Genomic DNA, 25388 nt, shown 5'->3' on the forward strand with positions numbered 1-25388 from the left:
TATATATATATATATATATATATATATATATATATATATATATATATATATATATATATATATATATATATATATGGAGAGAGAGAGAAAGAGAGAGAGATTCTCTTTTTCTCCCTCTTTCTGAGTAATTTTTTTTCTTTCTCAGTAATTTAAACATGAAGATGGAGAGTCAGGCAAAAGGAATGCTTATTTTCCATCCCATTTACCTCTAAGGAAGCATCCAAAAGGTCTCCTTTTAATTCTGATCCTCTGCTACCAGACTTTTCAGAGCATCTCTGGTTACTTGGATTTGATGCTAACTATAGAATCCAGCTGACATTCTCTCTCTTCTTTCAGTAACATGCTTACCTTCACAGCTAATCACCTCTATAATCCTAGGCAAACCAATTCCCATCTCTTAGCCTCAGTTTCCTCCTCTGTAAATTAAAGGGGTTGGACTACACTATCTCTTAACAATCCTTCTCATAACTTAACATTCTATATTCTACATTCTAAGCTCCCTTCCAGTTCTAACATTCTATGTTCTCAGGCTCCTTTTATCTCTGACATGTTAGAATTCTGACTTTGTTATGTGAATAAGTGTCTTCCCTTTCCAAAATGTCTCCTTAGGCTATTCTTTCCTAAACCTGTTATTCAAAGCCCTCCTCAAACTGGTTCCCACCTACCTTTCCAGCCTTATCTCTATTATTCCTCTTCACATACTCTCTATTCTAATTAAGTGGAACATTAGCAGTTCTCTCTACATGACAGTCCATCTCCCACTTTCACACCTTTGTACAAAGGGCTGCCATGTCTAAAATATGTTCCTTTCCCACCTTCACACTCTAAGAATCCTCAGCTTCCTTCAAAACACATCTTGGGTGCCACAGCTTAATAAATACTGTTGACTAATAGCAGTCCATCCCCCTTTCTCTCTTTTTATTTTCCCCTAAAAAGAAGAAGAAATTTTCCAGAATAATAAGATGTCAGAAAAGGAGTTTTCACTGAAGGGATTCTTTACTTGGTATCCATTGTATTTCAATATAGCTGATTTCCTTCCTTCAAGTTAAATTGTTTATGTTGTATATACTAAGTATTGACACATCTTATGCCTTTTTGCTACATATTGGCTCTGTACTCCAGAAGAACATACACTTTTCTGAGGCAAGAATTGTTTCTTTTTATCTTTGTACAAGATATAATATCTTATATAAAGTAGGTAGTTTTTTAAAAACCGCTTTTTAATTGAAATAAATCCTTAGTATGAGGCTAACCATCCCTCAAAATATATCTTGTGTCCTCTATGGAGACCACCTATAGAATATATTTTACAAGTCCTCAATAGAGGCAAATCCTCATATTTCAGGAGTAAGTCAGTCATTCAGATACAAGTCTGAGGAATGAAGCAGGAGATCAGACCAAGGAATCCCATTTTTGGTCACAGACAAGGTGTGCCTAAGATAGTTCTGGGAACTTGTACCCACAATACCAAACATGACGTTAGGTGTTTCATGATGGTATCAGCGGCAGAAGCAGCTGCACTCAAATCCTACCCATAGCCTCCTGAGGCAGCATCTTTGAAGGGGCAACATCATTTGGATCAAGAAGTCCTGGCTTGTCTATTTAATAAGCAGTATTGTTCCTTTGTAATCAGGGCTGCTCTTACCATCAAATCAGTCAGCTGATTGAAATGCTGAGGACCCAGAAAATTTGTTAGAATTATTATTTTTTTTTCTGAGAAAGTAAGGAAAAGACAGAAATGCATTTCTGCTGTAGACCCAAAATCTATCTTCATTCCTATGAATTCTTTAAACTTCTTCATTCTATAAACTTCATTCCTACCCTAGCTAATTCAGTCTTATGGACATGATGGAATCTCCACTAGTGAATGTAGATTTTCCCAAGACATGAAGGTCAAAGGATTTAGAGGCAGAAGGCCCTAAAAATCATATAGAGGCAGCTAGGTAAACACAATAGATGGAGTACCAGTCCTGGAAATCAGAAGAATCTGAGTAAAAATTTGGCTTCAGACAATTACTAACTTTGGGACCCTGAGCAAGTCATTTATTCCTGATTGCTTGAAAAAAGTGCCCCCCCCCTCATTTCTCCGAGGAGAAGTTAAGGCTTAGAGAGCTGGGAATGGGTCTGTACAAGGTCACAAAGATAGTGCACCGAGAGCTGGGATTTCCATTCAGAAACTCCAACTCCAAATTAAAGAATTCCCTTCTCCTATCCTATGCCGATTCAATTCAGTTCACCTAATTCAGAATCTCAGAGTCAGAAGGCTTTTCAAAGATCAACCAACATGATCCGTACCTAAACAAGAGTTCCATTTAATTCAACAAACATTTATTATGTGTCTATTATTCGCAAAGCCCTGTATGTACTGGAGATAACAAGATGAAAAATTAAATACCTGATGCTCTCCAGAAACTTACAGTTTTAATATGTGGAATAAGCCAAATGCTAATCACCTGACAAATAAGTCAGATAGAAGGAAGAATGAGAAGGGGCAAAAGAGGAACTCTAGGAATCCAAGGAGGGCAGAAGTTACTTTCTCAATTAAGGAAAGCCTTAATGTATAAGGTGGCACTTATGTGTACACATGTATAGATAGACTTATATACATATATACATGCTACTTTATACATGTGTGTATGCATGTGTGAGCACGTATATGTGTGTGTGTGTCTGTGTCTGGGTATACTAAGCCTTGAAGAAGAGGGAGAGCTTCATCTCGCTGATAGTGATTCCCAAGCTCAGTACAACCTGGAAGAATGGAGAAGTGTCCAAAAGCAGCATGGTACAATGGACAGAGATCAGTCCTCTAAGAGGGGAAGGTCTGGGTTTGATGCCCACCTCAGACACATGCTGTCTAAGTGATCTTGGGATAAGTCATTTACCACAACGTACCCACCCAGGCATTTGTCTAAAACACTTGCCAACAGCCAACCTTTCTTCACCAGAAGCTTGCTACAACACTGAAAATAAAGATGAGAGGGGAGACTTATCCCATTGTTGATACATATTAAACTTGCAATCCACTCAAAAGCCCAAATCTTTTTTTAGACTTTCTACTATCTTATAGACTTTCTTTTTTAGACTTTCTACTATCTTGTAGACTTTCTTTTTTAGACATTCTACTATCTTGTAGACTTTACCTATCTTGTACTTGTGAAATGTATTTTTTTCTTCAATCCATGCATGGCTTTACATTTATCTCTATTAAATTCCATCTTATTAGGGTCAGCCCAAGAGTCAGGTCTTTTTTAATCCTGCATGTCATGGTGTCACCTCCCTGATGACATGGTCTTCTTCGAGAACAAAGGAGAAAAATAATTTCTTTGAGTGGGAGTGGAAGCTGCCCACTGGGGACCCAACTGGAACTGTCCAGTTGGGCAACACTACTACTCCTTTTCTTTTCTTTTTTCTTTTCTTCTTTCTCTTCCCTTCCCTCTATCCATATAGGGTATCATATCTTTACCTCTGAATGCTCTGCCCAAAGGAATATAAATTTTAATTGCTGAAATCACACATGATACATTAGGATTTATGGACTAAGACAGTGCCTTAAACCCAAATGATTCTGGCTCTCAATAATTGACTAGCAACAGGTTGCAGTCCAAGACCCACTAGATCTTTGTGTCCTGATTGGCTCAGAGTGAATGCAAATAGCAATTCTTTCTATTGTATCAGAAACCCTGAGAGTTTTCCTCTCTCAGATTGATTTTTTTTTTAACTTGGTAAAAGAGGCCATCCTCTGTCTCATTTCTTACCTAGACCTAATCACTGATTGGGCACTGCCTCAGTCAAACTGCATCCAGAGCCCTCTCCAATCATCTTGATCTATATCTGGCCATTGGACCTAGAGGGCTCCAGAGGAGGAAGTGAGGTTGGTGACTTTGCACAGCCCTTCTTAACTTAAGTCCAGTTCACTTGTATGTCATGGCATCACCTCCCTGATACCATGGTCATTTTTGAAAACAAAGAACAAACACAATCCAATGTATTACCACTTTCTCTCTCCTTTTCTTTCTTTCTTATTCTCTCCTCTCTGGGTCTAGACATTCAATTATTTCTGAATCTACTTAGAGAGACAATTATCCAGTCCAGGTCACTTGGTCTTTCCGATAAGAACAGCCTAAGAGAGAAATTCTGCTAAATACTTTGCTAACATCTAGGTGAATATATCTCAAATATCCCACCAGCCACTCCAATCTCCCTAAGTCTAGCAGCAATGTCAAAAAAGAAAAGTCAGTTGTGTATTGAGATTTGTTTTTGATGAAGACACCCTGTTTTGGGGGGGTTTTTTTGTTGTTTTTTTTTTGTTGTTTTTTTTTTTTTGCTGCTTCCTCTTCTAGTGTTCACTAACCTTCCTTTTAATAGAATAGGGATAGGAACAAAGGTAGGAAAGGGCTAGATTTGATTTTTTCACTAATATGGTGAACTGCAGATAAAGAAATTCCCTCTATCATCCAAGAAAAGCATCTTTTCTGCAATTTAAAGTCATAGAGAATCACTTAGACTAGGCAGGGACAGTAGGAGGGTAACTGATTTCTCCCCAGTCATAGAACCAGCATTTGTCAAAGGCAGGATTTAAATCAAGGCCTTCCTAACAACAGGCTCTCTATCCACCAAGCCACATACCTCACAGATCAACAAGTTAACAGACATTTGTAAACATTCACTATCTCTCAGGCACCACAAGAGGGATGCCAAGACAAAAATAGTTCCTGCCTCTCAAAAAGCTTACTTTCCAAGAGGGAAAACAGGTAAACAACTATGTATGTACAAGAGATGGGTCTCTAGATAGCACAGTGGGTATACTGATAGAACTGGAGTCATGAAAAGCTGAGTTCAAATTCAGCCTCAGATACTTTCTATCTATATAACCCTGGGCAAGTCACTTTAGTTTATCTGCCTCAGTTTCTTTATCTGTAAAATAAACTGGAGAAGGAAATGGCAAACCATTCCTGTATTTTTACCAAGAAAATCTCAACTGGGGGCAACAAAGAATTGGACACTCCTGAAAATGACTGAACAATAACACACAAGAGAAATAAAGGGTAATTTGGTGGTAATCTCAGAGTGAAGGCACTAGCACTGAGGGACATTCAAAAAGACATCCAAGAAAAGTTATTATCTGAGCTTAGAACTGAATGATGTCAAGAAGGGGAGGGAAGGAAGAGGAGTTTTGCAAGCAAGGTGAAAAGCCATCAAAAAGGCACTGAGTTATAGATACATACAGGGAAAGAGTAAGATGTTCAGTTGTGTCTGACTTTTCATGACCCCATTTGGGATTTTCTTGGCAAAGATAATAGAGTGGTTTGTCATTTCCTTCCCCAGCTCATTTTACAGCTGAGGAAATTGAGACAAATGGGGTAATGTGATTTGCCCAGAGTCACACATCTAAGAAGTGTCTGAGGCCAGATTTGAACTCTGGAAGATGAGTCTTCCTGACTTTTGGCACTCTCCCCACCTTGCCACTTAGCTGCCCTAGTGGGCCAGATTATGAAGAACTTTAAAAGCCTAACAGACAATTCGGTGTTTGATCTTTAACATAATAGGGAGCTTTTGAAGCTTATTGAGAGGAGGAATAACATGGTCACTCTGGCAGCTGAGTGGAGGATGGATGGACTCTAAATCCCTTCCATCTCAAATCCTTTTAATAATTATTTCTTTTTCCAAGAAACAAAGTCAAGCTCTTTGGCCTATAGTTTCCATGCTCCACTATCTTTCCTCTTCTGAAAATCAAGATAATACTTTATATCATATCCAGTTCTATGAGACTACTTCCTTTCTCTTTCCATGACCTTCCAAAGATCAAGGATGGTGGCTTAGCAATGACATCTGGCAATTCTTTCAGAATCTGAAGATTTAATTTATTTGGTTCAGGTGACTTGAATTCATCTATGCATGTTAAGTGATCTCTTACTCTCTTCCTAATTAACTTGGATATCAATTCTCTATTAGCCATATTTGTTCTGTGCTTTCTAGTCCAGTGATCATTCTTTCTGGCAGAGAAAACAGAAGACAAGGGTTGGGCACCTTTGCCTTACTGCTTCCAAAATCCTTTCTTCCTAAGTGAAGTGAAGTAGGCAGTAAAAGTATTCTCTTCACAGTTAGAGAGGTAAGGTAACCATAGTTCAGAGAGGACAACTGGCTTGCCCCAAACCACACAGACTATAAACACAAGAGCTAAGATGCAAAGCCCAGTTTCCCTAAGCCCAGGCCATCATTCTCTCCAAGGCAATACTGGGTTTTCCAACAAGTGGACTATGGATACTATAGGATATGAATACTATAGAAACAGAAAGGGAACATCCATTTCCGTAAGATCCAGAGAAACAGACAGTTAAGGATGTCAGAACTGAAAGGACCTTGGACCCCGTGATTTTATGTTTGTTTATATCTTTCAATTCACATCCATTAAAATAACACTTTGGCCACATCCAGTCTTTCTTTTGTTCCAAGCTAAGAAAGAGGTGTCCCTTCCTCTGAATTGGGTGTCCTCAATTTCACATGCTTCTTCCCCCTCCTCCATTGGGACCTCACTCTGCTGAATATATACCCTCCATCTCTGTCTCTGTCTCTCTCATTTTCTCTCTGCCTCTCTCTCTGTCTCTATCTTTGCTGTTTCTTTTTCTCTCTGTTTCTGTATCTCTATCTCTCTGCCTGTCTATCTGTCTCTCATTTTCTCTCATTCCCTCTCTTCCCTCCCTCTCTCATCTTTTAATTCACAGATAATCAGAAAAGACCAAGGAGGAAGGAGGGCATTGTTAATGGACTGCAAGCTTAACTTCCTCAAGGTCTGAATGTTTTAGTGAACTTCAAATTCAATATGGGTCAGCAATGTTACCCAGAAAGCAAAAAACCTAACAGAATCTTATATTGCCTTCAAAAAGACATCTCCATCTTCCCCCTCTGTCCAAGTAGTTTCTTATGTCTGAAATCTTCTTCCTCCTCTCTCATCTTATTGACTTTCTTCAATGCTCTTCTCAGGCACCTACCTCTACACGAAGCCTCTTCTGATCCCTGTAGTTATCTGCACCAGAAACAGTCAGAGGGACGATGGCACAGTGGATAGTGCACGAGTCCTAGAGTCAGGAGGACCTGAATTCAAATTCAGACTCAAAAATTTAACCAAGCTATATGACCCTGGAAATGTCATTTAACCCCAATTGCCTCATACACACACACAAAAAAGAAAAAGAAACATAACCAGAAATGTCAGACTCATTTTACAGATGAGGAAACTGAGGAAAACAGGATTAAGTGACTTGCCCAGGGGCACACAGTGTCTAAGATTTGAATTCAGGAAAAAATGAGTTTCCTGACTCCAGGTCTGGTGCTTTATCCACTGAACCACCCAACTGTCTCTGTAGACTCAGCCCAATTTTCTCAGCCCAAGCACAACTTAGGAGAAAGCTTCCTAGAGAAAGGCATCCTTACAACAGTTAGAAAAGATGACAGGGTTTTTACACAGAGAGAAGAGGAAGTCCACTAACAATCTGCAAAATTATTTAACAAGGGTGACCAACAAGTAGGGGGAAAGCAGCTCTGCCTTCCTCCAGAGGGCAGCAGTATACACAGCCTCTCTGGCCAGAGAAGCTAAGGACTGCGAATCCAGCCCTGTTCCAAAGCACCCTCTGTCACTTATTATCTCTACGGGACCCTGAGCTACTCAGAGTCCCAACTTCCTCTTCTGCAAAGTCAGAACAGTCTATTAGTTCTATCAATCTTGTAGGCTTACTGTAAAGAAGAGTTTTGCTTTTTGTTTTTCAAATTGCAAAGTGTTATAGAAACGAGATATAAAAATTCGTAATGGTCAAAAGTATGTTCAGTTTCCTCATCTTAAAAGGGCAGGGAGAATAAGGGACCAAAACAGATTTTTCACTTCAGAGCCAAGTCTTCTTTTGGACTTTTACTCTAAGGTTTTTTCCAACATTTCAAAAAGGTTTAAGGGATCATGAAATCATAGGTCTGAAGCTAGGAGGAATCCCCAAAGTCCTGGTGGAATGTGAAATTCTGCCTTGCGTTGCTCTGTATCTCACAGCAAGGTTAAGTTTATTCCTCCTATTCGGGCCATCTACAAGAATGAAGACTAGCACCTTAGCTCTTTTTAAAGCTCTCTTGAGTCCCTAAAGGCAAGAAAGTCTTTCCCTTCCTCCCCCCTCCCCACAGTCCTTGCTTTTTCATCAGGACTGGGATGGACTTTAGAGCACAGAAAAAAGACTATCTTAGCAGAAAAATGAAGAGAAGAAGCGAGGGAATAAGCATTTATATAGTATCTACTATGTGCCAGGTACAGTGCTAAGTGCTTTACTAATATTATTTCACTTTATCCAAACAACCCAGTGAAGAAGATGCTCCTATTTTGCAGATAAGAAAACTGAGGTTTTCAGAGATTGAGGGTCTTGCCCAGAGCCACAGATCTACTAAGTTTCTGAGGCCGGATTTGAACTCAGAGTCAAACCTCTACCATATGGCCACCTTAGTTGCCTCAGGTACCTTAGAGCTTAAAACACAGACTGTGGGATGGCATAGGATATAATATCCCATAGCTGAAAAAGAGATTTATTGACTAGCCAGTACACTTCCTATAAGAGAACAAGAAAGAGAAGCAAGAAGGTACTGAATCCTAAATTGAGCAGCAGGGTAGTGACTAGACCAAGGGCTACACAATTCAATTCAGTTCAGGACTCATTTAACACAACCACAATCTCATTTCTCTGTGGCTCTAATAGTGACATATAGTAGAATTAGGAATTCCATATCATCTTTGTTCCTGAGAGTTCAAATTCTTTTCAAGAATATTCTTGTGTCCTCCACCTTCAACATTATCCCTGCAATGCCCACAAAGCCAGGAAGTAATCTCCCCATTTCACAGAGAAAACCACCAAGGCCCATGAAACAACTGGGTCAAAGGTGACACAGTAAGCCAGTGATAAACCAGATCCCATTTCTCCACATAATCCAATCTCAGGATCTAGCACCTGCCCAAAACACCAAATCCATGTTTCTACTATCAATAACAATAATAAGGGTTATTCATATTTCTAAAGCATTTTAAGGCTTACAAAGTGCTTTCTTCACAACACCTTGTAGCAGGAAATATAAGAAAAATTATAAGAAAAAATTAGCTGACCTGCCCAAAGTCACATGCTAAGCACTGCAAAAAGGATTTGAATCCAGATGTCCTGACTTCACGTCCAATATCTCTAATATGACATTGTTACACTTGTCCCTTGGCTTCCTTAAGACAGATGCTTCACCCCCAAACTTGGGCCAGAAAGTACAGCAGCCTCCACCCTAGGAGTTCAGGCCCCTGAAGGAAAAACTAGTGCCCCTCCGCTGGCCCAGACCCATACTCACTGAGGACATCTCCATAGCCTTCTAGCTCCCAAGCTGCCAGAAAAGAACGCCTCCGGGGGGAGGAGACCCTGCGAAGTGAAATCCGGTTTTTATTTTCTGGAAGATCACCCCCTCCTTCTTCAGCGGCCCTCCCCTATCAACAGCTGGGAGTCTGCAAACGTCGCATTCACGTCAAATACCCTCTCTGGATTTGGACTTGGAGCAGGTCTCATCAATCTTTCCCAAAGAAAAGAGGAATGGAATGGAGCTCGTAAACACCCTTTTCCTCCCACCCCTTTACAACAACCTCATCTCTGAATATCATTCTGACAATTTTTAAGTGAAATCCTGCCTGGGCAAAAGGTATCCCCTAATCACCCCCCTTTAACTACCAGGCTTGAGACAGGGCTATCTATGCTCTTTCCCCTTCTCCCTCATCTTCTAATCCCTACCTCTGTTCTTCTCAAAGAAGACAAAATTGGACCAAGATCCTCGGGGGGAAAGGAAGGAGTGGAGATAGAATCTGAGGAATTATTGCTTTCCCTCTGATTCAATTTATAAGGGAGTAAAGGGGAGTTGAAAAGGGCAGAGAGGGAGAGAGAGAGGAGGCAGAAAGGCAGAAACAGGAAGATGGACAAAGAAGGAAGAAAAGGAAGAAAGAAGAGAAAGACAGATGGAGAGAGAACTAAAGAGAGGAAGAAAGAGAAAGATATAAGCTAAAAGAGAGAAAAAAAAGATCAAATATAACCAGAAGAGATGGATAAGAAAGACAGAGATGAGAAAAGATGAAAACAGAGAGACAGAGACAGAGATAGACAAACACAGAGACAGAGAGACAGAGACAGAGAAAGACAGAGAGAGACAGAGACAAACAGACAGACAGATAGCTAGACAATTAGACAGAAAGATATATACAGATATATACAGAAAAAAGCAGATAGAACGAGAGGGGAAGAGAGGGTCAAAAGAGAAAGATAAATGAGAGACAGAGAGAGATGGAGAAAGAGACACAGAGATAAACAGAGACAGACAGAGATAGAGAAATCCCCCCCCCCCCAGGCTGGGGTTAAGTGACTTGCCCAGGGTCACACAGCTAGGAAGTGTTAAGTGTCTGAGACCAGATTTGAACTCCTGAATTCAAGGCTGGGGCTCTATCCACTGCGCCACCTAGCTGCCCCCCAGAGAAATGTTAAAAAAGAAAAAAGAAATGGAAGGAAGTAGCAAGGCCAATTCCCCAGAGAATCATAATCCTCTCCTTAGATTTGACTGTTTCATTGGGTCTGGGATCAGGACTCAGTTCCCCAACTCTGAGGCCCTATCAAGGGAGAAGTCAAAGAGGGAGGTAAAACCCAAGGCAGAAAAAAAGAGAGACCTGAGTGGAAAGCAAAGAAGTAAGAATGGAAAGGGAGCCTGTTTTTGAAGAGGATGAGGCCTCTAGGAAGCAAGCCCCCAAATTTTCCTCTAATCCCTAACTCCAAGCATTGAGCATAAACTGATCTGAGTTATACAAGAACAGCTCATACATACTGAATGAAGCCTTCCTTGATTTATCCCCCAGTCAAAGTGAATCTCTTCCCCTCAAACCCCAGAAAAAAAGGATCTACAACGTTCTGGTCTACCCCTCAGATTGCACACTGCCTTATGTTACAGATGTGTGTCTATGTCCCTCAGTACCCAAAGGGAGGCTATAAACTACTTAAGGATAAGAACCCCTTAATGCCAGTGCCCTTTTTTTCTGAGGATTATCTCCAATTCAGGCTGTCTATATTTGGACACAGTTCTTGTCTGTTGTTTCCCTGCTCCCATTCCCCAATCAAAATTGGAGCTCTGAGAGGGATATCACCAACATCTAACAGTGTCTGAAACACATAACAAGTGAAAGTTTGTCAATTTACTAGTCTAGTTCATCTTTCATAATACAGTCTCTGCATTCTAGCAAGTCCTCAAAAAACACTGGCAACTTTTTGTAGTGGCAAGGAACTGGAAACTGAGTGGATGGCTGAATAAGTGAGGGTATGTGAATTTTATGGAATATTATTGTAATAAAATAATATTGTATAATGAATGATCAGCAGGTTGGTTTCAGAAATGCCTGGAGAGACATGAACTGATGCTGAGTGAAATGAGCAGAACCAGGAGATCATTATACAAAGCAATAGCAAGATTATATGATAATCAACTGTGATGGACTTGACTCTTTTCAACAATGAGGTGATTCAAGGCAATTCCAATAGACTTGGAATGGAATTACCATCTCTCATCCAGAGAGAGAACTATGGAGGCTGAATGTGGACCAAAGTGTAGTATTTTCACCTTTTTAAAAATTGTTGGTTAATTTTTTTTTCTTTCTTTCTCACATTTTTTCCTCTTTTGAACAGAGTTTTCTTGCACAGCATGATGAATATGAAAATCTGTTTAGAATTGTACATGTTTAACCTCCATTGATTGCTTGCCGTCTTGGGGAGATGGAGGAGAGGAGTGAGGGAGAAAATTTTGGAATACAAGGTTTTCCAGAGGTGAATGTTAAAAACTATCTTTGCCTACTATTAATTAAAAAAAAGTTAAGGAGCTGGAGACTTTGGGTTGACATCCTGACCTCTATGAGCTTACTCTAAGCAAGTCACCTAACCAATCTTTATCTATAAAATGGAAATAGAAATATTCTTATAACCTACCAGAGGGAGAAAACCACTGAATTATTATTATGAGTCCCCCATGAAAATGGGGGTGGAGTAAGGGAAAATAAAGGGATGGGAGTGATGAAAAGGATAGAAAATAAAGAATTCAGTCCTATAGAGGGTGATTCCAGACGTTATATAGGCAAAGTAAGAGGTCGCTATGCAGTGAGATCTGAGAGGGAGAAGAGAGGAGTCAGTCCCCAAATTACCTCCCTTTCTATGCCTAAAATTCCACTATTAAAGTTGCATTCCCTTACCACTGAAGAAAAAGACAATCAATAAGTATTGATTAAGTGCTATGTTTAACAACTCTGTGCTAAACCCTAGATCTGGTTTTGACTGGATCAAAGACAAATCCCAACAATAATAATAGCAACATTTTTAGAAATCTTTAAGGTTTACAAAGCACTTTATAAATATTATCTCATTATACTCTCACAACACCCATTTTTACAGATGAGAAAACTAAGGCAGATATAGATCAAATGCTTTTCCTCAGGCCACCCAACTAGTTAGTGGGATTTGAGGTAGGATCTGAACTTAGAGGAGACAATGAAAGCCAAAAAAAAGCCCTCCAGGAATTTACATAATAAATGACAGATATGAAAGCAATACTGACCAGACAAGATAGTTACAATATAAATAGAAATTAACTCAGAAGGAAGGGACTGAGGGAGGCAGAAAGAGGGATGGCATCTTGCAGATTAGAATTTGAGCTAAGTCTTAAAGGAAGTCCAAAAAGCTATAGATTGGAGGCAAGGAAGGAAAGAATTCCAGGCATGGAGAGAGCCAGGGCAAATGCAAAGTCAAAACATGGCATGTTATAGGCAAGGAACAGTTTAAAAAGCCAGTTTGGCAAGATGAAGAAAACTAGAGAAAGCAGACTGGGAAAATGCAAAGGGGCCATGTTTTAAGAACTTTAAATGTCAAAGAAGAGAAAGGGCTGTTGCTTTATTTTGTTTTGTTTTACTTGTTTTATTTTATTATTATCATTTTTTAATCATGGAGGTAATTGGGAGTCACTGGAGTTTGTAGAGTATGGGAGTAACATAGCTGTAGCAAAATCACTATGACAGCTGAGTGATGGGTAGGCTGGAGAGGGGAGAGATGTGAGTCAGGGAGATCAGCCAGCAGAGTACTGCAGAGTCCAAGCACAGGTGATGAGGGCTTGTATCTGGTGGCATTTGTGTAAGTGAAGAGAAGGAAGTATAAGAGAAAGATGATTTGAATATTAAAATGACATATTTCTGTTGGGTTTTAAAGTTTACAAGACACTTATCTTACAAACTATAGAGAGGCAAATACTGGAAGAGTTATTCCCTTTCTAAATACATGGAGACTAAGGTACAGAGAGGTAAAGGAATTTATCCAAAGTCACACAGCAAATTTGTAATCAGAGTACTCCCTTTACTACTCCATGCTATCTGTCAATTGTTCAAATGCAGTTATAACCAAAGGGATGCCAGAGGAAGCCTTTAAAGGATACTTTCCTCCATCCCAATCATCTTGCCTTGATCTCCGAGCCCAGCTTTGTGGGCTGATTTAATATTCATTAACTTCCATCTGAACAATAAGAATATCTCATCCAATTCCGTTCAAGAAACATTTATTACAAATGGGGCAACTAAGTGGCTCAGTGGATACATGACCAGTCCTGGAGTTAGGAAGATTCATTTTCCTGAGTTCAAATTTGACCAAATTTGACACAAATTAAATGTCAAATCAGACGCTTTACAGCTGTGTGACCCTGGACAAGTCCCTTAAGTCTGTGTGCCTCAGTTTCCTCGATTGTAAAACGAGCTGGAGAAGGAAATGACAAACCATTCCAGTATCTCTGCTAAAAAGACACCAAATGGGATCATGACATGATTGAAACAACTGAACACAACCAAAAAATGGACACTAAGGTAAGCACTGGAGACATAAAGAAAGGCAAAAGCCTCAGGAAGCTCATAGTCTAATGGAAACAGGACAGAAAAACAACTATGTGCATGTAGAAGATATAGATACATGTTATGTATGTTCTTTTTTGTTTTTTTAATCTCTCCGTAGTTTTTCCCTTTTGCTCTGATTTTTTCTTTCCTAACATGCTTCATAAAGCAATGTGTCTTAAAAATAAATTTATAAAAAAGATATAGACAGGATTTATTAGAAATAATCTAGAGAAAAAAGGACTTTTACTGGGGACTGAGAAAGGCTTCTTACAGAAAGGGACAAAGGCTAACTAATCCCTTTCCTAGAGGAGCTTTCTCCATTTGAATGGAGAGGCACATTATTAATCAAAGAACATTTATTAAAACCTGCTATGTGTTTGGCCTATGCTAGACATTTAAGATAATAAGACAAAAACATTTTCTTTAATTAGCCCTTCAGGAAGGATTCCTTGTCTCAAGAAGTCTATGTTCTAATGGGGAAAGAACACATGTATATGTATCACACGAAATAGATGCAAAGTATCCAGTCAATACAACCGGATCAATACAAAGTAATTTGGGATAAGAAGGCTCTGGCAGTTGAAGAGGAAGGAGCAGGAAAAGTTTCTGTAAGGTTGATGCTTTAGTAGAACCCAGAAGGAAGTTGGGGATTTTTCTGGGTAAGGGGGAGAAGAGGCTTCCCAGGGAACAGTTGTCTTAGCAAAGGCATAGAAAGAGATGGAATCTGGAAGGTCAATTTGGCTGAATTGGAAAGTTTGGGGAAAGGAGTGATGAGTGCAGCAAGCCTGGATGGACAGGCTCAAGTCAAATTGTGAAGAACTTGAAATGCAAGAAATAATTATAATTGATCCTATGAGCTACAGGGATCCCTTACAGCTTCTGGGACAGAAGAGTAGCATTTGCAGACCAACTGTTTCAGAAACATCAAATTTGCAGCTGTATAGCAGATAAATTGGAATTGGGAAGAGAATGGAGGGAGGACAACCAATTAATTGTTGCTATTATTTAGTTCTTTTTCAGTTGTTCAGACACTTCATGACCCCATTCTTTTGAAATTCCATTATCAAAAAATTGTTTTTTAAAATCAAGTTTATAGACAGATTAAGAAGTTTTGTCTTAAAGGCAATGTGAGTTACTGATAGTTTCTGAGTTGGAATGTGACATGAGCTGGACCTGTGCTGTGGAAAACTCACGTTTCTTCACAGTGTACAAAGCATTTGCCTCACAACCACTCTGGCAGGTTAATCATGAAATGACTATGATTTCCATTTTTAAATATGAGAAACATGAGTCACTAGGAGGGGAAATGATATGCTCAGTATCACACAGCTACTGATTGTCAGAGACATGAGCTGAATCATGATATTCTGATATCAAGACTATTGAACTTTTATATGGTCAATCATGGCTATGAGGGAACAAGTTTGGGAGGGGAGAGAAGGCCAGAGGAAGCACAGAAGAAGAAAGGTATAATATACAGAAGGATGAGGGAAACAAACCTAGGATTACAGGAGTCGGAGATGCCTGAGTCACTGAGATCATCTAATGCATAATCTATATTTTACAAACAAGGAAACTGAGGGTCTGGAGAGATTAAATAAATTGCTCAAGATCATACAGTAGGTTTTAAAAGAAAAACATCAAATTTGGAATTGAGAGAAATAGGATCACCTTATCAAAGAATCATAGATTTAAAGCTGACGGATCATAAAGATAAAGACAACAAAGAAAGCACTAAATCTGGAGTCAGAATTCAAATCTGGCCTTGGATACTTATCAACTGTGTCATTCTGGGCAAATCACTTGACCTACAGTTTCCCATCTGTAAAATGGATATAATAATAACACTAATTTTCTATCATGGTTGTGAGGAAAAAATATTTGTAAAGCATTTTGCAAACTTTTAAACACTTACAGAAATGCTAGTTATTATTACTATTATTATAGTATCATAATTAGGGATTGTTATTGTCTCTTCTCAAAAAGGACCATGACTTCAGGAAGTTGATGCCATGACATGCAAGTGAATTGGATTTAAGTGGGGGAGGGCTGGGCAAGGTCACCTTTCTCCTCCAGAGCCATCTGGGTCCACTGACAAGATACTGATCAGCATGACTGGAATTCAAATCTGGCCTTACACTTATTTGCTGTGTGACCTTGAAAAAGTCACTTAATTCCATTTGCCTCAGTTTCCTCATCTGTAAAATGAGCTTGAGAAGGAAATGGCAAACCACTCTAGTATCTTTGATCCCCAAATGGGATCATGAAGAGTTGGATTCAACTGAAAATACAACTAAACAATTAAATAATTAGGGATAAAAGAGACTTTAGAGGTCATTGAGTCTAAATTCCCTCATTTTGCAGATGAGAAAAAAAACCTGAGGTTCTTTGAGAGTACTTATCCAGAGTTAGTAGAGCTCTGAGATAGCATTTCAACTCAGGTCTTCCTGTCCCCAAGTCCAGAGATCAATCTAACTTGACCATATTGCTCCTAGGGGATATTAATCCATCTAGGCAAACCTTTTCATCTTACAAATGAAATTTTGACAAAATCAGAGTATCAAATCAGGGGTTTCAATCCAAGTCATCTGACGATCCATCTCTTTTTGAAGCACTGTATCCAAATATCCACAAGCCGTGAAACACAGAGAACAGATCAGATATTCTGATCTGCTTGGTTCTAAAGGATGGAACTTTAACTGGATCATAGAAGGATGGATTTCTAGACCTTGGGTATGTAGATCTACCCTCCCATTTTACAGATGAAAAAACCCAAAGTCCAGAGGGGCTGTCACTTGCCCAAAGTTACATAGGAAATAATTGGAAGAGTCCAGGTTGCAGTTATCCATAAATCAAACAGTTTGACACATACTACTTCTCCATCATCTGAGTGACTCCACCACACAAAATAGATACAAGTATCTCCATTTTAGAGACAGGAAAACTTTCTCCTCATGGAGGATGAGTAATTCAGAGGCTCTGGTCTCTTTTCTATTCTTCACAGAAAACACTAGATTATCTCCCAACACTGAGCTTTGTTATTAGCTGTTGTACCTCATGTCTGAAACTCTCTCCTTCCCTGCCTCTACTTCCTGGCCTCCTCCAGATCCTAGCTAAAATTCCATCTTTGCCCATCTCCCTAAATGCTAGTTCCCTCCCTTCTGTAATTATCTTCATTTTATTCTTTGTGTGTGTATATAGATAGATAGATAGATAGATAGATAGATAGATAGATAGATCTTTTTCATTATTGTTTGCATGTTGCTCATGCTATTAGACTTGTAAGCTCTGCATGGACAAGGAATGTATTTTGCCTTTATGTGGCTCCAGTGCTTAATACAGTACCTGGCACACAGGAAGCATATTTATTTAGGGCTTGTCAACTGTCTTGCTCGGGGTCACTTGGTGTGGGACATGGGAGCAATATCTAACTGCAGGTTTTCCTGCTACACCTGACCCATTCTGGGGCTTCATGGGGGTCCTCTTCTGGATGATTTGGGAGCCCCTGCTAGATGGGAGGGTTCAGTATTAGCAGAGAACAGCAAACTCTGAATGAGTCCCAGACGTGACGCAAGCTTGAGCAGCAGGATCTGTGACGCAGCCTCCATCCTGGCCTTCCCCAACCCCTGGCCCATGATCCTCCAGGGGAGAGCCGGGAAGCACGGTTCCCACAGCTTCTGGCCGGCTGCCCCTAAATACAAGCATTTTCTTTTCTTCTTTTTAATGTTTCCCCTGCTGTAATGCAGCAGCTGGGAGCGGAAGCGATAACTCATGTCTTGCCTCTGTCCTAACTTCTTTTCTAAAGGGCATATTTCTTTTGCCACATGGGCTCCATAAAGTGCCCAAATCCCTTATAGACTCATAAAAGCAACAGATTCTGGTCTAAGAAAGACACTCCATGGCTCCCTGACCACGTACCCCTCAAGTCTAAATATCCCAACATATACATGACTTTCCCAGCTCACAGTCCTGGCTGGAGATTTAATCTTGGGCTGAGATAGGGGTGGAAGATGGGGAACCTTCCTTTCTGAATCTGACTCACAATCAATTAAACAAAAAATATTTAATACTTAACTATGTTGCCAGAAACTGGGCTAAGTGCTGGGCATACCAAAATTTTTTAAATGCATAAAAGTATCCCTGTCCTCAAGGACTTATATTCTAGTGAGAGAATTAACATGCACACCAATATCAAAAGGGTAAATGGAAGACAAGCTTAGAAAGAAAGGGACCAAAAGAGTAGTGATGAGCCAGCCAGCCCCATTGTCTTCTGGATAGTCTATCAATAATAATCAATGCCCTTCTCCTCCCACTGGGGCATCCTGAACTGAATCCAATCTTTGGTCAAAGCAGAATACAATGGGATTACCTTTCACTGACTCACAGATTTCAATCCCTATGTAGATAGGAGTCTCATCTATAATGTCTCTGACAAATAAATGATTCTACAGCCTCCACCTGAAACTCAGCAGTAAGGATGAACTCTGCTTCTGGAAACTGCCCATTCTGCTCTGGGAAAGCTCTGATTATTCTCCAGTCTTACACTGTAGCTTCTACCTATCCATGGCTTCTGGTTCTGCCCTTACAGGACTAAGAATAATAAACCTAAAACACTTCCCCCCATGGGAATCCTTCAAATTCAGGAAGATAATTATCACCCTGAGTCTTCTCTCCTGTGTTCTTCAATCATTTTTAATCATATCTGACTCTCTGTGACCCCATTTGGATTATTTTTGGCAAAGATATGGAGTGATTTATCATTTCCTTCTCCAGCTCATTTTACAGATAAGAAAACTAAGGCAGACAGAGTTAAGTGACTAGCTCAGAGTCACACAGCTAGTAAATTCTGAGGCCAGATTTGAACTCAGAAGGTTGACTCTCCCTGACTCCAGGCTCAGTCCTTTATCCACTGCACTTACACCTTCTTCAACAAATCATGATCCACCATCTTTTCTAGCCCTTTCAATACTCTTTTCTTCTTCTTCCAAACATATTATAATTTGTCTACATTTGAAGAAGCCACTATCAACTCCAAGTGGGTACTCCTTCCAATAATAAAGAAGAAAGCATGTCTAATATAGAAATATGTTTTGTTTGACTTCACATTGCTTACATTCTTAATGGGTGGGGGAGGAACTGGACAAATTCTGCAGAAATAATAATAATGATGATAGCACTTTACATATGTTTTCTTACTTTACCTTCAAAATCCTGTGAGTTATTATCATCCCCATTTTAAGTTTAAGTTTAAGTTAAGGAAACTGAGGTAGATAGCTGTTAAGTGACCTATCTAAGGTCATAGAGCTAGTTAAGTTCAATGTCCAGGGTTAATTGAAACTCAGGCCCTCCTGATCATTTTTCTGGACTGAGCAAGTCCAGAGCATTTTTCACTGCACCAAGTTCCCACCTCATAATCACAGGTAGAATGTATACAATACTTTATATATGTTAACTCATTTGAATAAGCTTCAGAGCTTAGAGACTATACTCTGAATTATCTCCATGGGGCAACTCTTAAGACAACAATGAATCTGTTCTGACATTACATCTTATTTGCTTGCCTCCATTTCTTCATGTATAAAATGAACTGGAAAAGGAAATGGCAAACCACTTCAGTATCTGACAAGACAACTCCAAATAAGGTCACTGAAATGACGGAACAACAACAATAAGCTCTTTGATTTTTCTTCATGCTTTTGGTATCTCCTTAAAATACCTTGAAAATTAATCCCTCAAGGCTTTTAAAAAAATAATACCCCCTCCACCACATGTTTTCTGTGTCTAGTTGGTCTGCTGTTGTTTTTCTTCCTTAATTCATCTTGATAAAGCATCATTTCCATGTCCTTAAAGAACATATGATGTACTGAGTCCAAATTAATGGTTCCAAATCTTGCACTATAAGAAGCAATCAATGGCAAATTTGTTCTACTTTCCTTCTATTTATTATTTCATCCACTTATTCCCTAGGGATAACAGACATGTTTTAGCCTGGTCTCCTTTTAGGCTTTCTCCTGACTCATTACCTTTCACTATATCTTGATGCAATGCTGCTATCTTCTTCCTGAAGGTCTGGAAGATAAGCTCATTCACTACACTGATACTGCCCCAATGAGGAATAACAGTAGAACTTTTGGCCAAGTGGTCAATATCCCCCTTTATAATGTAGTCCTTGGAACTATACACAATATTTCAGATACCACCTAACCTAGGAAAGTACATAGCCAGAATACCATCTTTCTTATTCTGGATACTATTTCACTCAATGAAGCCTAAGATAATATTAATGATTTTGGCTGCAATGTCACAATGGTGACTCATACTGTGTTTGCAATCCATTAAACCCCCAAGTTTTCATACAAATTGTTCCTTGGTTTCCATCAAGTCCCAAATAAAATCTATTTTTTACAGAAGTTTTTACAAATCCCTCTTGATGCTAATGTACGCTTTCTATTGATTATCTTCAATGCATCATATATACATGTATATATTTAATCACAAGAGGCAACTAGGTAGCTTAATGGATAGAGCACTGGGCTCACAGTCAGGAAGACCTAAGTTCAAATCCGACCTCAGACACCTACTATGTGACACTCAGCAAGTCACTCAACCTCTGTTTGACTTAATCCAGAGAAGGAAACCATTTCAGAATCTTTGCTGAGAAAACCCCATGGTTAGTATTGAAAAGCTATGGGCCACAAGGTCATGAAGAATCAGATACAACTGAACAACTATAATCACATATATGTATGTGTATGTATATAATATGTATATAATATGTATATATATGTATATATTTGTATAAGCATATGTGTATATATTCATATATATATATGTACGGATATATAGATATATAGATCTATATCTAGTAGTTGTGGATCTACAACTAGTAGGTATGGGTAGACAACAGTCACTCTGTCCAATATAAGCAGTACCATATGTCAAGCATTGTGCTAAGCACTAGAGGTACAAAGTAAAATTAAAGCAATCTCTGCCCTCAAAAAGATCACAGTCTGATGGAGGGGGGGAACACAAAAATAACAATGTACAAATGAGATAAGTATCTCTAATTAGCCCAACGATTAACCATAATTTCTTTTTTTGTTTTATTTTAATTAAAGTTTTTTATTTTTCAAAACATATGTGTGGACAATTCTTCAACTTTGCCCTTGAAAAACCTTGTGTTCCAATTTCCCTCCTTTCCCCCATGTCCTCCCCTAAATGGCAAGTAGTCCAATATATGTTAAACAGGGTAGAGATATATGTTAAATCTAATGTTTGCATTATACAAATATTGTGCTGCACAAGAAAAACTAAATCAAACCAATAAAAAAGGCAAAATAAAATGTAAGCAAGCAACAACAAAGAGTGTAAAAATGCTATGTTGTGAACCACACTCAGTTCCCACAGTCCTCTCTCTGGATTTGGATGGCTCTTTTCATCACTGAACAATTGGAACTGGACTAACCATAATTTCAAAGGCCTGATGATAGAGCATTATCGCCAGTTTCTGACCAAGGAGGAGTCATGGTTTGGGTGCAGAATGAGACATATAGGGTTTGGATATGGGCAATGAGGGAATTCATTCTGTTTGCCCATCAACCTTCATTCCTTTCCCATCTCTGCTTCTGACCTCCTGAACATCATTCTTACTCTGAAACAGGCCACTGTGACTGGTACATAGGGAATATAACCCAGGGTTTGAGTTTGTTGAGAGGGAAGCAGCAATAACAAAAAGCAACAAAAAAAAATCCTTAAAAGATTCAAGGGAAAAGGACTTGACACAGCTACCTTCTAGGCTGGGATAAGAAAAGGAAACTGAAGTCAGAGCAGGAATGCTAACTTGAGAAAATACTGAAGGGTACAGGAATTGGAGACCCACCAATTTGGGAGAAATTCCAATTTGTTAAATACCTTCCTAAAATGTGGTACCCAGAACCAAATATTGTACTCATGATGCAGTTTGACAAGCACTGTAAAACAGAAGCATTACCTCCCTCATTTTGAATTTAGACTTTTCTTAATTCAGAATAATGTCCCTCCCATCTCCTGATGCAAACAACGCTAAACTATACCAGAAGTGATGGGGATAGGAAGATGGGAAGTTATCCAAAATTCACCAGAAATCCTCCTCTGGCCAAAGGAGTGCAAGGGTGCTTCCCTTTCCCCAAATCAATTCTTTCTTAAATCTCTCCCTTCTCTCTTTTCAAATCTCTGTGGTTCTGAATAGGCCCCAAAGGGCTATTACCAAGTACCTCATCCAATCTCATCTAGTGGGAATGACTGAGAACTATCCAAGACTTGCTCACCTGATAAATGCTTGCTATTGCTTAAATTAGGTTAGAATAATTTTGTTGATTAATCAATCAATCTCTGCCCTTCCAGAAAGATCGGCCAAGGGAAGAGGGAAAAAGTGAGAAAGCACTCAGTGTTCACTTCCAAGTCCTCAGCATTCGCTCCTTTCCCATTGGGTAGCATCACCAACTCCAACCAACTGGGAAAGCTAGCTTCCTCCCATTTAGTGTCACCTTCTATGCAAAACTGTCTCCTAACCCTGAAATTCTACCCTCCCCCTTAGGTACACACGCCGCCACTCCCTCCGTGTGGACATCCAGCATTAGAGTTACTCTCTACCTTTGACCACCAAAGGCCAGGGGCTTTCCAACAATGTGGAAGGGGATATATCACATACCTCATGGAAGTGAAAAGAACCAAAAGAGGCAGAGAAAAAGGCATATACAAAGACACAAGGGAGAGGCCTGAGAAACAGAAAGACAAAGAAACACAGAAAATAAAAGGCAGAAAGAACATAAGACAATAAGAGACAGGAACAGAATCAAAAAGAGAAAAATGAATTTAAAGACTAGGACATATCAAAGACTCAAGGAGAGAGAGAGAGGGACAGAGAGAAAGAGACTATGATTAAAAAACAAACTAAGAGCTTTGGCCCCAAAATAGAGATTGTGAGAGGGGGTGGTATCAATGACAGAGATGGAGAAAGGGCAAGGATTAACAACAGAAGGAGAGAGGGCCTCCGCTGGCTGGGAGCTGAAAGTCACTCTGTGCAAACAGAACGGATCTGGCAGTTGCTAAACTGGGCATTATTTTGCATTCCATTTTTCTAGGTCAGCATCTATGTTTTATCTAATGTACTAACAACAAAAATGTCCACCTCTTCTGCATAGTGTGTCAGCCCTTCTAGACTGGAAGCACCCTAAGAGCAGGAGCCAGCTCTAATATATTTTCATATCCCCTACATTTCAAAATACAGGGCTGGACATAAAGCGATGCTTCATAAATGCTTGAGGGAGAAGAAGAAGGTAAGCAAGGTCACACATAGCCATTTCACCTCTCCAGTTACCTGGAAAGACCATTTTGAAACATTTCCATTCACTCTCTCCTACAATCCTCTTAATTGCTTCAGGAAATGACTATCAGCTCCATTTTTTTAGCCCTATTTTACAGATAAGGATAGTAGAGAATACAGAAGGATAAATAACACTACATCTGAAATCAGAGAACCCGGGGTCACCTATATGAATGTGGCCAAGGAGCTTTAACTATCTTATCTAGAAAATAAGGGGATCAGATGATGACATCTAAAGTCCTCTCCTCCTCTAAATCTCTGATCTCAAATGAAATGGTTTATCCAAGCTCCCAGATCAAATCAGGAGCAGGATTGGACCTGAACCATCTAGGAGACATGGGGATAAGCACTAAAAGTTCAAATCCAGTTTTAGAGATTTACTAGGTTTGTGACCCTGGACAAGTCCCTTTACTTCTCTGACCCTGTTCCCTCACCTTTAAAATGGGGATCAGAGTACCTACCTTACCAGGTGGTTGTGTAGAACAAACAAGAGAATATCTGTAAAGCACTTAGCACAAAGCCTGGCCCACAGTAGGTGCTTAATAAATGCTTATTTCCTTCCCTTCCAACCACCTTCATTTTGCTCCCCATTTAATTTTCCTTTGATTTCAACCAAATCAGCTCAGAGCTGTTATCTCCCAAATGCTGTTCCTCACCTTATCGTCTCCTCATATTCAGTAGGTGCCCCAGTCTAGGAATCAGAAGACAGACTTGAGACTTATTCCTGGCTATGTGATCCTGAACTAATCACTTCTCTCTACCACCCACTTTCTGCCCCTGTAAAATGGAAATAATTGTTCTGCCTATCTCAGAGGGCTAATCTTGGAGACCAGCTTTTTGTAAGTTTTAATAGAAATGTTAGTGGTTATTAGTTTTTCTTCCCTATCCCTTGCTCAGGCCACCTGCTGCCCCCTTCTCTGCAATTTAATTCTCATTCCCCTTTCAAAGATTAGCCCCAGTCTCACCTCCTGGAAGCTTTGTACATGTTTATTTTAAGATGCTTATGGCACAGTGAGAGCTGGTTAGAAGTCTAGAGCTAAGCGTTATTTGCATAAAGATAAGCAAACCCAATTCTGAGATTACCAGCAGTCCTTGGAAGGCCTGGTCCCCTAAGCCTTCTTCTCCATCTCCAGGATGTGTGCTGACCTCTCAGTGTCTCAGCTTCTTTAAAATAAGGGGAGTAGATAAGACTTCTAAGCCTCCTCCTGCCTCCATGGTCCTGGATCCAGCTCTTCCTTCCTTCTCTATCATTTCCTTCTCTCAGTCATTCTCTTTCTATGATCTCCCTCCTCAAAAACTTTCCCTAAATCCCTTCTCCTTCCCTCCTTGATCTTCCTCCTCATATTGCCTCTCTCTAGCTCTCTTTTTCCCTCTGTCTCTCTCTGTTTATCTCTCTTTCTCTGTCTACTGTGTTTGTGTCTCTATTTGTCTCTTTTCTTCTGTTTCTCTGTGTCTATCTGCCTTTCTCTCTCTCTCTCTCTCTCTCTCTCTCTCTCTCTCTCTCTCTCTCTGTCTTCCTATCTGTCTCTCTCTGTGTGTCTGTCTGTCTCTATCTCTGTCTCTCTCTCTGTGTCTCTGTTTCTGTATCTTTCTGTCCCTCTCTGTGTCTCTCTGTCTCTATGTGTCTGCCTCTGTGTCTCTGTCTTTATCTGTCTCTCTCTCTTTCACTGTGCTCCCTCTCTCCTTCTCTCTATCACTCACCCCCTCTCTTTCTTTTTACTCTCTCTCTCTTACCCCCATCAATTTCCCTACACACACACACACACACACACACACACACACACACACACACACACACACATACACACACACATTCAGTTTGAAGAAAAGAGACAGAATTTCATCCAAGGGGCCTGAAGAAGAGGGGATGGCCTTAGTTGCTTCCTTCTGTTCTGGCAGAAGGGAGTTTTTCCTGCTTTCCCCACTGGGCTATGAACCAGACACAGAAAGTAGGTTACTGTCTCAGCACTGAGGGCTGACGCCTCCGCCCAAGACAGAACACTCTCCTGGGTTGCTGGTTTCTTGGTGCGCTGGGAAGGGAGCCACATGGATCGCAAGCTGGCCAGTCAACAGCTTTGG

The 25388-nt window shown here is 39.8% G+C and overlaps 1 protein-coding gene across 5 annotated transcripts in view; it reads right to left on the reverse strand.

Annotated features, from left to right (window-relative positions):
* Positions 1-25388, reverse strand: part of PTP4A3 (protein tyrosine phosphatase 4A3) — a 213327-nt gene that overhangs the window by 92785 nt on the left and 95154 nt on the right. The window contains exon 1 of one of the 5 annotated variants that reach the window (XM_074264636.1): positions 207-493. The exons of the other annotated variants lie outside the window; for them this stretch is intronic. The gene's annotated coding sequence lies outside the window, so the exon portion shown is untranslated. Of the gene's footprint in view, positions 1-206; positions 494-25388 lie in introns of those variants that run through there. 5 annotated transcript variants of the gene reach the window in all.

Source organism: Sminthopsis crassicaudata, chromosome 1 (assembly GCF_048593235.1).
Source record: "Sminthopsis crassicaudata isolate SCR6 chromosome 1, ASM4859323v1, whole genome shotgun sequence".
NCBI classification, from domain to species: domain Eukaryota; kingdom Metazoa; phylum Chordata; class Mammalia; order Dasyuromorphia; family Dasyuridae; genus Sminthopsis; species Sminthopsis crassicaudata.